The sequence below is a fragment of the Oryzias latipes genome, chromosome 18 (genome assembly GCF_053564925.1).
Source record: "Oryzias latipes strain Hd-rR chromosome 18, Olatipes_Hd-rR_3.1".
Classification (NCBI taxonomy): domain Eukaryota; kingdom Metazoa; phylum Chordata; class Actinopteri; order Beloniformes; family Adrianichthyidae; genus Oryzias; species Oryzias latipes.
Genome location: NC_136254.1, coordinates 11,722,965 through 11,738,363, shown reverse-complemented (window position 1 = coordinate 11,738,363; position 15,399 = coordinate 11,722,965). Strand labels below are relative to the sequence as shown.

The 15,399-nt window shown below is 44.3% G+C and overlaps 2 long non-coding RNA genes across 2 annotated transcripts; one reads left to right on the top strand and one right to left on the bottom strand.

Moving 5' to 3' along the window:
* Positions 1-6,792: 6,792 nt before the first annotated feature.
* LOC144987197 (uncharacterized) lies at positions 6,793-11,339 on the bottom strand. Its single transcript, XR_013651074.1, has 3 exons — positions 11,224-11,339; positions 7,505-7,635; positions 6,793-7,329 (listed from the first exon to the last, which is right to left on the bottom strand). It is a non-coding gene; the product is annotated as an uncharacterized LOC144987197 (long non-coding RNA).
* LOC144987198 (uncharacterized) lies at positions 9,579-11,108 on the top strand. The gene is made up of 2 exons (XR_013651075.1): positions 9,579-10,972; positions 11,054-11,108. It is a non-coding gene; the product is annotated as an uncharacterized LOC144987198 (long non-coding RNA).
* Positions 11,340-15,399: the final 4,060 nt, after the last annotated feature.

Sequence of the window (15,399 nt, the reverse complement as noted above, 5' to 3'; positions counted from 1 at the left end):
CGATAGGGGGTTTCACACTTGTGCACTCGGCACAGTGCTGACGCACCAGTGTCGCTCGTCCCAACACTAGTTTTTAGTTGTTTAGTTATTAAAGCTCCTTATCCACCTAGAACTCCTGCCTTTTCCTCTCTGCGCCCGCCTGGGTACTTCCCTTCTCCCTGTAACGTGTCAAATTATTTCCTCCATCCATCTTTTAACCCTTGGCAAGGGCCTTGCTGGAGCCCATCATAGTCGCAGGAGTTGCGTGCGTTAAACCCTGGACATTACTTCCTACGCCACCTGTATTGTTGTTACTACTTGGGTTTGTAACATAGAGATCTATATGATAGGACATTGTTATTACTACAGTAGCGCTAGCTTAACTACTAATAGATTGTTATTATAATTATTTACCAAGGCTGTGTCCCACCAAGGTGGGGTAGCCTAGACAGGGCACACAATTTTAGCTCCCTTTGTCTCTTCCCCAAACCCTCCTCCTTCAGTGTTTGAGTGCGTGTGTGTGTATGTGCGTGTGACTGGTCTGAGGCCTGGTCTAAGCCACACCACACTGCACCAGGGTCAGCTGCACACTCCAGCGTGGGCACCTCCACAGCAGGGCCTTAGCCAAGGCTGGTTTCCCCTTGCCGCTTCTTCCCAAGACCAGACCTCTACCACACCCATCCATTCATCCATAGACAAACTCTCTCCACCCATCCCTGTCCTGAGCAGCCTCTCTCCCCTGCACCACAGTCATCCCTCTTGCATTCAACGCTCTCCTTACACCCTCTGTCCATCCCATTCGCGGTCTTCCTCTCATTCTCACTCCACTCACATCAGATTCATATACCCTTTTCACCAATCACTCCCTTCCCATTCTTTCAACATGTCCAAACCATCCCAGTGCCTTTTGCTCTGCTCTATCAGCCAACTCTCGCATCAAACCAGTTCTCTCTCTGATAACTTCATTTCTCACACGATCCATACGCGTCACACCACACATACTCCTCAGACATCTCATCTCAACTACCTTCAGCTTCCTTTTTTCCGCCACTTTCAGACTCCACGTTTCAGCCCCATATAACGCTGCAGGCACCACCACACCCTCATACAATCTCCTTTTTGCATCCTTTCCCAGTGACCTACATTCAAACACTCCCTTCATTCCCCCCCATATCTTTCGTACTTCATTCATTCTAAACTCTACCTCTCCCCCTATTCCACCATCCACACAGACACACGACCCCAAATACTGAAAACACTCTACCTCTTCCAACAACTCCCCATTTAATGCCACATTCAAACTACGTTCACCCTTTAACCTCGTACACCTCATCACCTTACTCTTTTCCACATTCACTCTCAACTTCCTTCTGTCGCACACCCTTCCAAACTCCTCAACCAGACGTGCCAAGTTATCTTCTGATTCAGCCACTAGTGCAGTATCATCTGCAAACAGCAACTGATTCACACTCCATTCGCTACCCTCAGTATTTATCATGCTCACACCCGTGCCCGACACCCTTTCATTCACCTCTTTTACCACACCATCCATATACACGTTAAACAACCACGGAGACATCACACATCCCTGACGCAGACCAACCCTCACAGGAAACCACTCACTCATGCTATTTCCTACTCTCACACACGCTCTACTGTTTCTATAAAAACTCTTCACACCTTCCAACAAACTACCATCAATACCATACATACTCAACACAACCCACAACGCCTCTCTATCAATCCTATAATACGCCTTCTCTAAATCCATGAATGCCCAAAACACCTCCCTCCCCTTAGCCAAAAACTTTTCACACACCTGTCTCACAACAAACATCTGATCCACACACCCTCTACCTCTCCTGAAACCACACTGCTCTTCACCAATCATACACTCAGTTCCCTCCACTACCCTATTAATCAGCACTCTCCCATACACTTTGCCTACAACACTCAACAGACTAATACCCCTAAAACTACCACATTCATACTTATCACCCTTACCCTTGTACAGGGGAACCACACACGCACTCATCCAATCAAGCGGCACCTGCCCATTTGCAAAACACACATTCAACAATCTCACTAACCACTCAATCACGATCGCTCCACCACACTTCAGGCATTCCACAGCACACCCATCCACACTTGCAGCCTTTCCTACTTTCAACTTTCCCACAGTTTGCTCCACTTCCTCTCCTGTAATCAACGCTTCATTCAACTCTTCCAATACATTCAGTCTACTTTCCCTTCCATCCATCCCAATCACAGCATCCCGATCTTCCTCCACATTCAGCAGCCTCTTGAAATACTCTGCCCATCTTTTTCTTACTGCATTCCCCTCATTCAACATCCTTCCATCCTCTGTTTTGACCTTCTCCTCCCTCCCCGACACTCCCTTTCGCACCCTCTTCACCTCCTTCCAAAACATTTTCTTGTTCTCTCGAAAATTATCCGTCAACTGTCTGCCCCACCTTTCGTCCGCAGCCGCTCTTGCCTCACGCACAGCTCTCTTAGCATCCCTTTTCTTCTCCTTATAACACTCATATGACTCCCTGTCCTTTCTCTGCAGCCATACTTTGTACGCACATCTCTTCTCAGCTACAGCCAACCTTACATCCTCGCACCACCATTCACTTCCCTTTCTTAGACCACCCCCAACATGTCTCACACCACACACTTCCTCTGCACTTCCAACCACTGCACTCTTGAACTGTTGCCATTCTTCCTCCACTCCAACAACCATTTGCTCCTTCACCATATTCCACTTGCCACCTAATTCCCTCTGATACTCACACATTTTCTCTCTGTTCTTCAAAACACTCACTCTCAGAACTTTTCTTGCCTCCCCACTCTTTCTCGATCTCACCCATGGCATACCCACACGCAACCTTCCTTCCACCAAATAGTGATCAGACATACCTCCACTCTCTCCCCTCCTCACACTTACATCCAGCAATCTACTACATGCAACCTTTGAAACCACCACAAAATCCATCAGTGCTTTATCAATCACTCTTCCACCACTCTGCCTCACCCACGTATACTTATGGATCTCTTTCTTTCTGAACCATGTATTCCCAATCACCATCTCTCTTTCAGTGCACATTCCTATCAGTCTCTCACCATTATCATTCTTTCCAGGAACACCATGCCCGCCAACAACACCCTCAATTTTCTCATCACCCACTCTAGCATTCAGATCTCCCATCAGCACTACATTCACATTTGCTCCAAATCCTTGCAAGCACTCATCCAAGTCGTTCCAGAAGGTCACTCTCTCCTCTACATTCCTCTCACTGCCAGGACCATATGCACTCACGAACACCCACAGCTCCTTCCGAAATTTCGCTTTCACCCATATCAGTCTTGGTGAAACCTCCTTCCATTCAACCACACATCGTCTCACCTCACAGCTCACCAGCAAAGCCACACCTTCTCTTCTCTCCCGCTCTCTACACCAGACATCCTCCCACTCACACTTCCAAACACACACTCACCCTTCCCTTTCATCTTTGTCTCACTCAGTGCTAACACGCTCATTCCCCGCCTTCCAAACATCCTTCCAATCAGATCTCTTTTGCTTCCGTCCGTACTACACCCCCGCACATTCAACGACCCAATCTTAAGGGTTTGGGAAGGTAATCTCCCCTTCCCAGCTCTGCCGTGTCCGTAGTTAGGAATGTAGTTACAGGGGAGAGGATTCCCAGTCCTCTCGCTCCGTCCCTTTTAGTCGCCTTTTACGACACGCAGGGAATACGTTGGTGGTATTCTTTCGACCCCCCTAACCACAGGGATCAACTTCTGCAAACATCGGGATAATAATAAAAGTAGTTATACGAACTTTACCTCAATCCATTTTGGTTCATCCTCCAATGTATGGTACAGCGACTAACACCAAACATCTCCGCTATTTCCTGGACTTTGATGCCATGCAACAAATATCTTTCGATCGCCTGTCGAAAGATATTTGTCGCATGAACTCTGTCATGGGCATCACTGTTTGACACTAAACGTAACTCCAACTGCAAAGCTAATCCAAACAAGAAATGTGAACAGATGTTTGAGAACGCCATTTGTTTTTCCTGTGGTAATACAGCCAACGCAGAAGCAGAAATGCTGTTGAAAATGCCACCGCCAACACAGAAGAACAGTGTTAATTTCGTTGACTAAATATTTTCATCATTATTTTCGTCACGAATATTTTTTTGCTGATCAAAACAAAAAGAAAACTAGAAAAGAAGTTACTGATGGAGACTAAAACTATGGCTGTGTTCGAATTACCGCCCTAACCCCTAACTACTAAAACCCTATATAGTGCGGCACTATATAGTTCTCTATATAGTTCTCTGAATTTTCAAAGCAATTCGGACATCCGTGCTCACTAGTTTTCTCTTTCGGGTGTTTTCAAATGGCGCTTGGCACGAAAACAAAGTGGCGCATTACCGCCACCACCTGGTCTGGAGGGGAACTACTTCTATTTAACGCGGAGAATGATGCCTATTTGTCAAAGTAAAAATATAATAAATATTAACATTTTATGAAGACTATTTTTGAATCTGCTGTGTTCTGATTATGGAAAAGGTGGCTGATTTATAAATAATAAAATTACAAACACATTGGTGTAGATTTTATGTATTTGTTGATAAATAAACCCTCAAGTCATTAGTCCATGGCAATATTTATTTTTGTGCTGCTGAACGATTTACGGGCTCTTGCGAGGAGGCATTTTTTTTCTGTAGTTTTCTCTTCTACCTACTGAAAATAGCTTTATATATGAATCTGTCCGTGTTCCTGGCAATAATTCAACCGTTTTTCATGGGATCAAACCGAAAACGAGCAGATATGCAGCATCACAGGACAGCAAGGAGGAGGAATAGACGTCTCAGAAGATTTCCTCTGGATGCCCCTGACCAGACATGAACAACTTGTGAGTTAAACTTAAAGTTTTTTTATTAGTTAAATTTAAGCATTTGTTACTAATTGTGCTCAAGGTTACACAGTCTGCTGGGTAAAACTTTTAACATTATTTTTCAACACTGGACTATTAACTGTATAGTCTAACTACATAAAACACTTGTGAGATCAAAGTTTAGTATTTTTTATTCAGAGTCAAACCATATCACTTGTTTTAAACAAAAATACTTTAATTTTTTAATATTTATATAAAAATCCAAAAACCCAGCCAAAAAAAACTCACGAGATTTTCCAGCATTTATAAATACGTCATAAACTAAAATTTAAGACATCAGAATAAAATGAAACATTCAAAAAAATCAGATTTAATTTTCTCAATGAAATAATTATTTTTCTATTTTACAGGGTCTTCCACGTCTCTACTGCTTTGCCAACATAAAGGTGTCTGTCGTGGCCCTTCACGCTGACGGTCAGTCCGACACAAGACCAGACCGGCAGACCCGCAGATCGGTTGACCCGCAGGACCATTGAGCATCGGGTGGAGCAGCTTCGGGTTCCTCACACTCTGGAGGGGCACACAGGAGACTGAGGTCCTGGGGCCTCATTTATAAAACTTTGCGTAGGATTTGCGTCAGAAGCGGCGTACGGATGAAAACTAGGACGTGCGTACGCACAGAAATATTCGGATTTATAAAACCGTGCGCACGCACATCCTACGCATCTTTCCCTTTATAAATCACAACCAATTCTAAATGCTGCGCAGCTTTTGCGGCCTCATGACACACCCATAGTTGCCCATAAATAGTCCGTGAAACGCCCACAAATGAATATTCATTGATTGCGAAACCATGGCAAACACCGAGAGGAAATGAAAAAAACGTGACTTCACTCAATGCGAAGTAGAATTTATCGTTGGCGAAATGGAAAAGAGGAGAAAAGTGTTGTTTGGAGGGCACAGTGTGGGCATTACTAATGCCAAAAAGCCACGTGAGTGGCAGACGCTGCACATGCTGTAGCCTCACGACCTCGGACCCTGGTTAAATAAAAAAGAAATGGTCGGACATCAAAGTCGAGGCAAAATGACGTCTGGCACGTCTGCCACGGGGGGGGGGGGGGGGGGGGAGAGACAAGCGGCAAGAATTGGGGAATCCCTTAGTGGTGACTGAGGCGCAGGGGGACGCCGACGCGCCAGATGCACCGGGTGACACACCCCCACAAGCCCGCAGAGGTCCAACAGGACGGCTCGAGGAAGTCGGAACCGGCTCATAAGCCAGTCGTCCTCGTTTGCCAGCACGTCTTCTTGCTGTCTAAAGATGCGTTCACTCCGAATTCTTCCATTTGCCACATCTTCTAAGAGCGCAAGATCAGCCATTGTGCGTCATTACGCATTGGGATGGGGCATTTTATTTCCATCCATTTAATTGCATCTGACAAGCTACAGATGTCGGTAATAATCGACGTGGAAATGGGAAATTGTTCAGCGCAAATGTAATTTCTTGTTGCTTTCTGAATGGTTGAGACATACGCCATACACTGCTTTATCAAAAATAAAACAAACTAAAGGCATATGCATGAATACCATAATTCCATAGCTTATGAAGAAATGTTTTAATATGAAAACAACTTTCCCCAGTGGACAATTAGTGCGTCTGTCCATCCGTCCGCACGCCCGCACCTATATCTGCTCCGCCAGATGGACACATTGACGAGAATATCAGTTTTGTACATTATTTCGTTCTGTTAACTATATTATTTATGAGGATGAATTGCACAACATGCCAATATTGCAGAACATATTTCACTTTTCTTTTTGCAAATAAGTGTTCATTTGAATTTCTGTTGTGATTTTCGTTTGTTTTTTTTGTTTGTTTCACTGCTGATCGATCAAACGGGTGTTCGTGTAGGCTGTTAATTGTAAGTCTTGCTTTGTGAAGTCTTCATGTTTATATGAGAGGCAGTATTGTCATTTTCACTTTCACTTTCACGTGTTTCTTCCATCTGCCAACGGTGTCGCCGTTTCTCATTTTACCCGTTTTTGTGCGTACGCCTGGGTCAGAGCTTGCGTGAAGGACCGCACATTTTCCCGTCAAGTTTGCTTTTTATAAATCTCAACTATTGCGTAGAGAGTGGCGTACGCCTTCTTTTGTGCGTACGCAACGTTTATAAATGAGGCCCCTGGTGTTCCTTTTCTGGCTGGCGTGTGGCACATCTTACGGTGTGGTAACCAGAGCCTTTGACATGCCACGGTCCACTGTGAGCGACGTTGTCCACAGGACGGCAGACCGCATCCTCCAGCTGATCAGCAGGGTCACCCAGCATCCAGTGGGAATGAACTGCCATTAGTCACCTCAGGTTTTTTAGCAGCTCGCTGAGTCTTCCACCTTCCAAAAGGTCGTAGGGAGCATTAATGGCTGCCACTTAAGAATAAAGGCCCTAAAAGAAAATGCAGCTTGTTATTTTAACAGGAAGCTTTTTTTATTCCATTCAACTGCGGGCTGTACGTGACTAATGCCAAATTTAGAGATATTTTTGTTGGGAATCAAGGATTAGTCCACAATTCACAGGTTCTACGTAAAAGCCCAATTTATGTAAATAAAACATTACCCACCTGAAGGATCCTTTTGGGTGATGGTGGGTATCCCTGCATTGCTCATCCCATCATGCTGCTGACACCCTACAGGGAACCCATGAGGAATGCGGTTCAGGCCCGTTACAACCAGCACCACGCCAAGGCACGCTCTGTGGTGGAGAGAGAGTGTAGCTGTCAGAGTTGTGTTTGACTGTGCTGCTAAAAGTGAAGGCACCTCTCTAAATGATCATTTGCTGATTGGCCCAGACCTAACTAATACTCTCATAGGAGTTCTTTGCAGGTTCCGCCAACACCAAGTTGCAATCAGTTGTGATGTGGAGAAGATGTTTCCTCGTTTTCATGTTTGCCCCAAAGACAGAGACTTCCTAAGATTTATATGGTGGCAGGATGGAAATATTGATAGTGAACCCAAAGACTATCGCATGCGAGTTCATATTTTTGGAGCGTCATCTTCGCCAGGATGTGCAAACTATGGCCTGAAGTTTCTTGCTCAAGAACACGAGAAGGAATACCCCGAAGCAGCCAGCTTCATTCACAAAAACTTCTATGTGGATGACGGTCTCATCAGTCTTGATTCAATCCAAAGGGCAAAACAGCTAGTCAGTGAAGCACAAGAAATTTGCAAAAAGGGAAAGTTGCGCTTGCACAAATTCATGTGCAACAAGAAAGAGGTCCTGGATGCCATACCAGTGTCTGAGCGTGCTTGTAATGACAAAGACGTAAGTCTGAACTACTCTGAACTTCCAATGCAAAGTGTACTCGGAGTCAAATGGAATGTGGAAACAGATACATTTTCATTCAGTGTCAATCTCAAAGAAAAGCAAAACACACGGAGAGGAATCCTGTCAACTGTCGCAAGCGTGTATGATCCACATGGATTTCTTTCTCCCTTCATACTAACTGGAAAGCAAGTTCTTCAAGAAATGTGCAAACGTGGAGTTGGATGGGATGAACCCCTCCCACCTGCATTGGAGACCAAATGGAAAGCATGGCTTGGGGATCTGGAAAACCTTCCAAAGGTGCAAATAAAAAGATGTCTCATCCCTGAAAACATTGGTGCAATCCAGAAAATAGAGTTGCATCATTTCTCAGATGCCAGCAGTAGCGGCTACGGGCAGTGTTCATATTTAAGGGTTGTGTCAAGTGACAAAGTACACTGTGCCCTGGTTATGGCAAAGGCAAGAGTAGCACCCACAAGAGTAGTGACTATACCACGTCTGGAACTGACAGCTGCTGCAGTCTCTGCAGGAGTAAGTAATCTTCTCCGAACAGAGCTTGAGCTGAAAATAGACGAAGAATTTTTCTGGACAGATTCCCAGGTGGTACTAGGGTACATAAAAAATGAAGCGCGTCGCTTTCATGTTTTTGTTGCCAACCGAGTGCAGAAAATCAGAAACCTCACAGACCCAAACCAGTGGTTTTACATTGAGACAGACCAAAATCCAGCAGATCATGCATCTAGGGGACTCAAGGTGGCAGAGCTGACTGAATCAAACTGGATCACTGGGCCTAGTTTTCTATGGGAAAGAAAGTTTGTCACGAAACAGCATTCTCCAGAGCTTTTAGTAGGCGATCCTGAGGTAAAAGTTCTAAAAACACAAGCACAGCAGAGGGACGGTTTTCTCGAGAGGTTCTTTAGATTCTCTGACTGGGATACGGTGCTAAATGTTGTTGCAAGGATCAAAAGACTTGTAAAGAGAGACAAAGCAGGACCAGTTAGTGTTGAAGAGAGACAAGAAGCCTCATTGGTGCTCATCAGAGTTGCACAAAGAGAAGCTTTTGAACAGGAATGGAAGCAGTTGAGTCAAAATACAGAAAAACTACCCAAAACACATAAGTTGTACCAACTTGATCCCATTTTTGATAATGGCGTACTTAGGGTAGGAGGCAGGCTAAGAAAATCTACTGCATCATTTGAGCTGAAACACCCTGTGATTCTTCCCAAGGAAGGCCTTGTAACTCGGCTAATGCTAAATTGGTGTCACAAGAAAACTCAACATCAGGGCAGAGGCCAGGCACTTAATGCACTAAGAGCCAATGGCTATTGGATTGTGAGTGCCAGCAAGGTTGTGGCAAAGTTCATTAAGGGGTGTGTGACATGTAGGAAGCTAAGAGGGTCAACAGCAGAGCAACGTATGGCTGACTTGCCAGTAGATCGAGTGGAGCCCTCACCCCCTTTCACATACACTGGGCTAGACTGTTTTGGTCCCTTTGTTACCAGACAAGGAAGAAAGGAAAATAAGCGTTATGGTCTTTTGTTTACCTGTTTGAGTTCAAGGGCCATTCACATTGAGATGTTGGAAGATCTTTCTACAGACTCATTCATAAATGGGTTGAGATGTTTTATTGCCATCAGAGGAGCAGTACGTCAGATCAGATCAAGGTACAAATTTTGTCGGAGCTAAAAACGAGTTTCAAAAGTGTCTTTCAGAACTTGACAAGGACAGGATTGCTAGGTATTTAGCCAAAACCCAGTGTGACTTCCAAATGAACATTCCCAACGCTAGTCATAGAGGGGGAGTTTGGGAGCGACAGATCAGAACGGTAAAGAGCGTGATGAGTTCTGTTCTTGCACAAGTCGCCGGACGATTAGATGACGCGTCTTTAAGAACCATGTTTTACGAGGCTATGTCAATCGTAAATAACCGTCCACTCACTATTGAGACAATAAACGATCCAATGAGTGTTGAGCCTTTAACGCCTAACCATTTACTCACGATGAAAACAGCAGTTCCACTCCCACCTCCAGGTAGATTTGTCAGAGAAGATTTGTATGCTAGAAAAAGATGGCGCAGAGTTCAGTATCTGACAGAGCATTTCTGGCACAGGTGGCGCAAAGAGTATCTAACCACCATAAGCTTAAGACAGCAGTGGCACATGCCTAAAAGAAATGTGAAGGTTGGAGATGTTGTGCTACTCAAAGAAGACAACATGCCTAGAAATGAGTGGAAACTGGGGAGGGTAGCTGAAGCAAACAAAGACGATGATGGTTTAGTGCGAAAGGTTAAGATTAAAATGGGTCAGAGAGATTTGGGAGAAAAGGGTGAACGCTTGAAGCAAGTGTCTTTTCTTGAACGCCCAGTTCAAAAACTTGTAGTTTTAGTACAACATGAGTAAGATGTTAAAAATGAAGGTTAACAGTTTAAGGTTCTTTATATTGTTATTTTTGAAAATTACAAGATTTTACATGTGTACATACAAATCTTATGTAATTTTGGTGGCAGTGTAGCTGTCACAAAATAAGTTTTCATTTTGTAAATGTTCTTTATGTTCAATGTTTTGTGACTCATTGCTGACCCCTTGTGGTGAACTGAAAATTGATTGTGCATGCGCTGTCCATGCGTTTGGTCATAAAAAGTCTGATGGGCAGCATTAGCGTTATAAGAAAGAAAGCAGAGAACAAGCTGGAAGAAGACGGAACAGAGCATGGCGCAAAGACTTTCAAATGGAAAAGCAACTCCTTAAAATTTGATCAGAGGGCACACGGTAATATTGTTTCATTTTATTGTAATTTTGTATATCTTTATGTATAAATGTAATCTGAAAGTGTAATTTGTTTTTCTTTAGTTTTTCACGGTGATTCGTTTGGTTACGTGAAAAATAAACAACCAAAAGATCAGCAGTCGGAGCGTGGCTTTTTCCTGATCATATTGAAAAACTTGAGGAGCAGCTATAGAGAGCATTTGGCAGATGAGGAGGAGAGCAATATTTCTGGGGGCACTGGAAGTAAAACCAACCTTTGCAATGAAAATCATTGCCTGCAGTTCAGTTCTGCACAATCTGTGCATCAGCAAAGGGGACTGCTTGGAGCCACAGATGTTGAGCCACACCAGGAGCCAGTAGGACGGGTAAAGCGGCGTCCGTCTGCGAGGACAAATCTCTGCTTTCTTTTCAGCTCCAACTGTGACACACATGACTCTAGAACAGTGTTTTTCAACCACTGTGCCGAGGCACACTAGTGTGCCGCGAGATACTGTCAAGTGTGCCGTGGAAAATTATTCATTTGTGTGCATGTGCATTCTAGCGCCCGGCAGAATAATCATTACTCTTCAGTACTCTCCCATACCAGTAGGTGGCAGCAGCAGATAACTAATTGCTTTGTGCTTGTAGTCAAGCGAACTAGTGACACATGCATGCAGCGGCAGGTGGCGTTGACGGTGACATTGTGAAAGACAGGACAGCGGAGAAAGTGATGGATAAGTTTTTGAAGAGGAAAAATTCTGGCTCTGAACTGGACCCTGGACAAAATCCGGACCCAAATGAAGGCCCTAGTATGAGTGAAGGTCAAAAGAAAGCAAAGACGGTGACGTCCAGGAAAGTTTTTAGCGGGAGGCAATATAACGAAAGCTATCTTTCATTTGGATTTACTTTTACCGGTGACGCTACGGCACCGACTCCGCTGTGCTTGGTATGTGGGGAAAAGCTCTCCAACGAGGCTATGGTCCCAAGTAAACTCAAACGCCATCTCCAAACGAAACACCCTTCACTTCAAAACAAAAATGTGGAATATTTTGTTCGCCTGCGTGAACACACAGATAAACAGGCAACTTTCATGAGAAAAACTGCAAAGGTAAATGAGAGAGCCCTTAAAGCTAGCTAGCATGTTGCTGAACTTGTGGCTAAATCCAAAAAGGCCCACGCTGTGGCAGAGCAATTAATACTTCCTGCCTGCAAAGGCATTGTAAATGAGATGCTCGGACCTGAAGCGGCTAAAGAAATAGCCCAAGTCCCTCTTTCCGATAACACAATTTCCAGACGAATTAATGAGATGTCTGCAGACATCGAAAGTGTGGTTTTGGACAAGATCCGTATCAGTAATAAGTTTGCCTTGCAAATTGATGAGTCTACTGACATAAGTGGACGTGCTCAACTTTTGGCTAATGTGGGTTTTGTGGACGGAGACATAATCAGGGAAAACTTTCTATTTTGCAAGGCTTTGCCAGAAAAAACAACTGGAAATGAAATATTTCGGGTGACATCAGAATATCTGGAAAAAGGAGGACTTAAGTGGGAAAATTGCACGAGTGTTTGCACTGATGGAGCTGCAGCCATGGTCGGGCGCGCCAAAGGCTTTGTAAGCAGAGTGAAAGAAAAAAACCCAGATGTGATCATCACGCACTGTTTTTTACATCGCGAAGCCCTCGTAGCCAAGACTTTATCAGCAGACCTTGTTCCTGTGTTGGACGATGTTGTGCGCATGGTAAACTTTGTGAAGTCACGACCCATGAAAAGTCGCATATTTGCGGCTTTGTGTGAGGAAATGGGAGCGGAGCATAAAGCCTTGCTGTTTCATACGGAGGTCCGATGGTTGTCGCGTGGCAAGGTGCTGGCGCGTGTGTATGAGCTGCGAGAGGAACTTAAAGTGTTTCTGACAAATGAGGGGTCCGATTACGCAAAGCTGCTCGCAAGTGATGAGTGGTGTGCAAGGCTGGCGTACCTGGCAGATATTTTATATCATCTGAATGAACTGAACACACGAATGCAAGGCCGAAATGAAAATCTGCTTACAAGTACAGATAAAATAAACGGATTCCGTTCAAAGGTGCAACTCTGGCAGCAACATGTGGAAAGTGGCAATCTTGAAATGTTCCCACTCACCAATAAATGGCAAGGTGTTAATACTGCAGCACTGTGTGAGATAGTAGTTAAACATTTGAAAGCTCTTACGGAGAAGATGTCATTTTATTTTCCTTCAACCTCCACGGACTGCCTTGACTGGGTTAGGGACCCATTCAGCTCAGCATCAGCTGTTGGAAAGGACATGACTTTACAGGAGCAGGAGGAACTTACTGAACTGAGACAAGATCGTGGTCTCAAGCTAAATTTTGCTGATCAACGTTTGGAGAGTTTTTGGTTGGCAGCTGCCAAGGAGTTCCCCATGCTGGCCAACAAAGCTGTTTTGACATTGCTCCCATTTTCCACAACATATCTGTGTGAGATGAGCTTTTCAAGCCTGACTGCTGTAAAAACTAAAAACAGAGAAAGACTGAGAGCTGTGGAGGAAGAGCTTCGTGTGTGTCTTTCCTCAATTCCTGCCAGGATATCAGCTCTGTGCTCTGTCAAACCGGCCCAGGTCTCACACTGAGTATAAACATGAACGATTATAAAATGACCCATGTGTGATGTGCGATGTTCAACGTTGTGTGGTTCAAAATAAATGGGCTTGATGCCAGAAAAGAGATGATGCATTCAGTTACTCTTACTGCGTCTTCCTCTCTGAGAGTGTGCGGAGTCGTGAGGTGAATGGGACACGCCCCCGGACAGCTCTCCAGCGCAGCCAGTTGATTGACAGCTCAGTTGATTCACATTCAGGCTTTCGTTTTCCCCGCTACAAGTGACACACCAGCTGGGTTGTTACAATATAAATAATATAACACTTATATTGCCATAAGTTTCTTTTTCACTTTATCAGTGGGTGGTGTGCCGCAGGATTTTTTCAACGACAGAAGTGTGCCGTGGCTCGAAAAAGGTTGAAAAACACTGCTCTAGAAGACCAGGATTATTGTTAAGATGTATAAAAATAAATGTTAACATATAAAACGAAAATGTAAATATGTACATTTGATATGAAAATTCTTTTGTGATTGTTAAAAATGGCTCAGATTTAAATAATACATGTAAATAATTATGGCCCGCAGCAGAAGTCACTGACTGCAAGGACCATATTGTTTTCGCAGTTGGAACGACGACTTCGCCGCCTTTCAGCGAGAATGGGACCCCCGCCGCATGCTCGAAAAGTCACCAAAACGTGCACACACCTGGGATAAATTGCAAATGAATTTTCCACAAAGTCAACGTCACCCCCCCGAAGACGATGACACCACGGCCAGCGATCCCGTCAAAAAAATGAATGGGCCGAAAATCGCGTATGGGGCCCAACAAAATGTACTTCGAAATACAGTCGCGAAACCAAAACACACGTGTCGGGGATATCCCAAGGAAGTTTTGAAATCATTACGGGGCGGCCACACGACCTAAGGCTTGGCGGCCATTTTGTGGCGAACTCTGAGAATTGGCGATTTTCGTGTTTTCCCACGATATGGGGAAACAACACTTTTGTTTGAGCGATTTTCACGCAATTGCACACACTTGCTGCCAGCTCCCGTCTACAAACACCACAGAAGTGACCTTTGACATTGGGAAAAGGCCGCCATCTGTAATTTTCTCAAAAAAGCACCTTTAGCACCGGATACAAACGAAAACTCGTCGTTGGAATTTTCATCAATCGTCTCGTAACTTTTCGGGCATCAACGGCAAGCTACTCTGGACAAAATGTTGGAATTAGAAGTTGTAGAATTTGAACGGCGTGCGTGTGGCGAGCTCGCAACCGTTGCCATCTTAGCTAGCTCGCACATTTTTCATTGGAATGTCGTGAAGAGGAAATGTGCAATTCCCTGGCCCGCGCTGAACAAAACGATGTCACGCACGACAAGATCGATAAAGGAATGTGGGCGTGGTAAGCAAAAAAACGTCGCAAAAAAATGTGCTGACACGGCTAAAAAAAAAAATCAGATTTTTTTTTAAGAATTGGCTAACGAAACCCAGATAACTTTGTCCAGTATATCCAAACAAAGTTTTGAAATCATAACCTGATGGCGACACGACCTATGGTTTGCCGGCCATTTTGTGCCAAAATCTGCCATTTTGAGTTTTTCGCGTTTTTACACAATATAGAAAAATGAACTTTTTTTCGAGCGATTATCACGAAATTTGACTCGCATGTCCCTAGCGTAAGTCTACAATCACCTCTGGAGTTTCGTCGACCTTTGACCTCGGGAAAAGGCGGCCATCTTGAATTTTCAATAAAAAACACCTTTGCCACTGGATTCAAACGTAAACTTGTCGTTGGAATTTTTATCGATCGTCTCGAAACTTTTTGGGCATCAATGACAAGCTACTGTGGAAAAAATGTT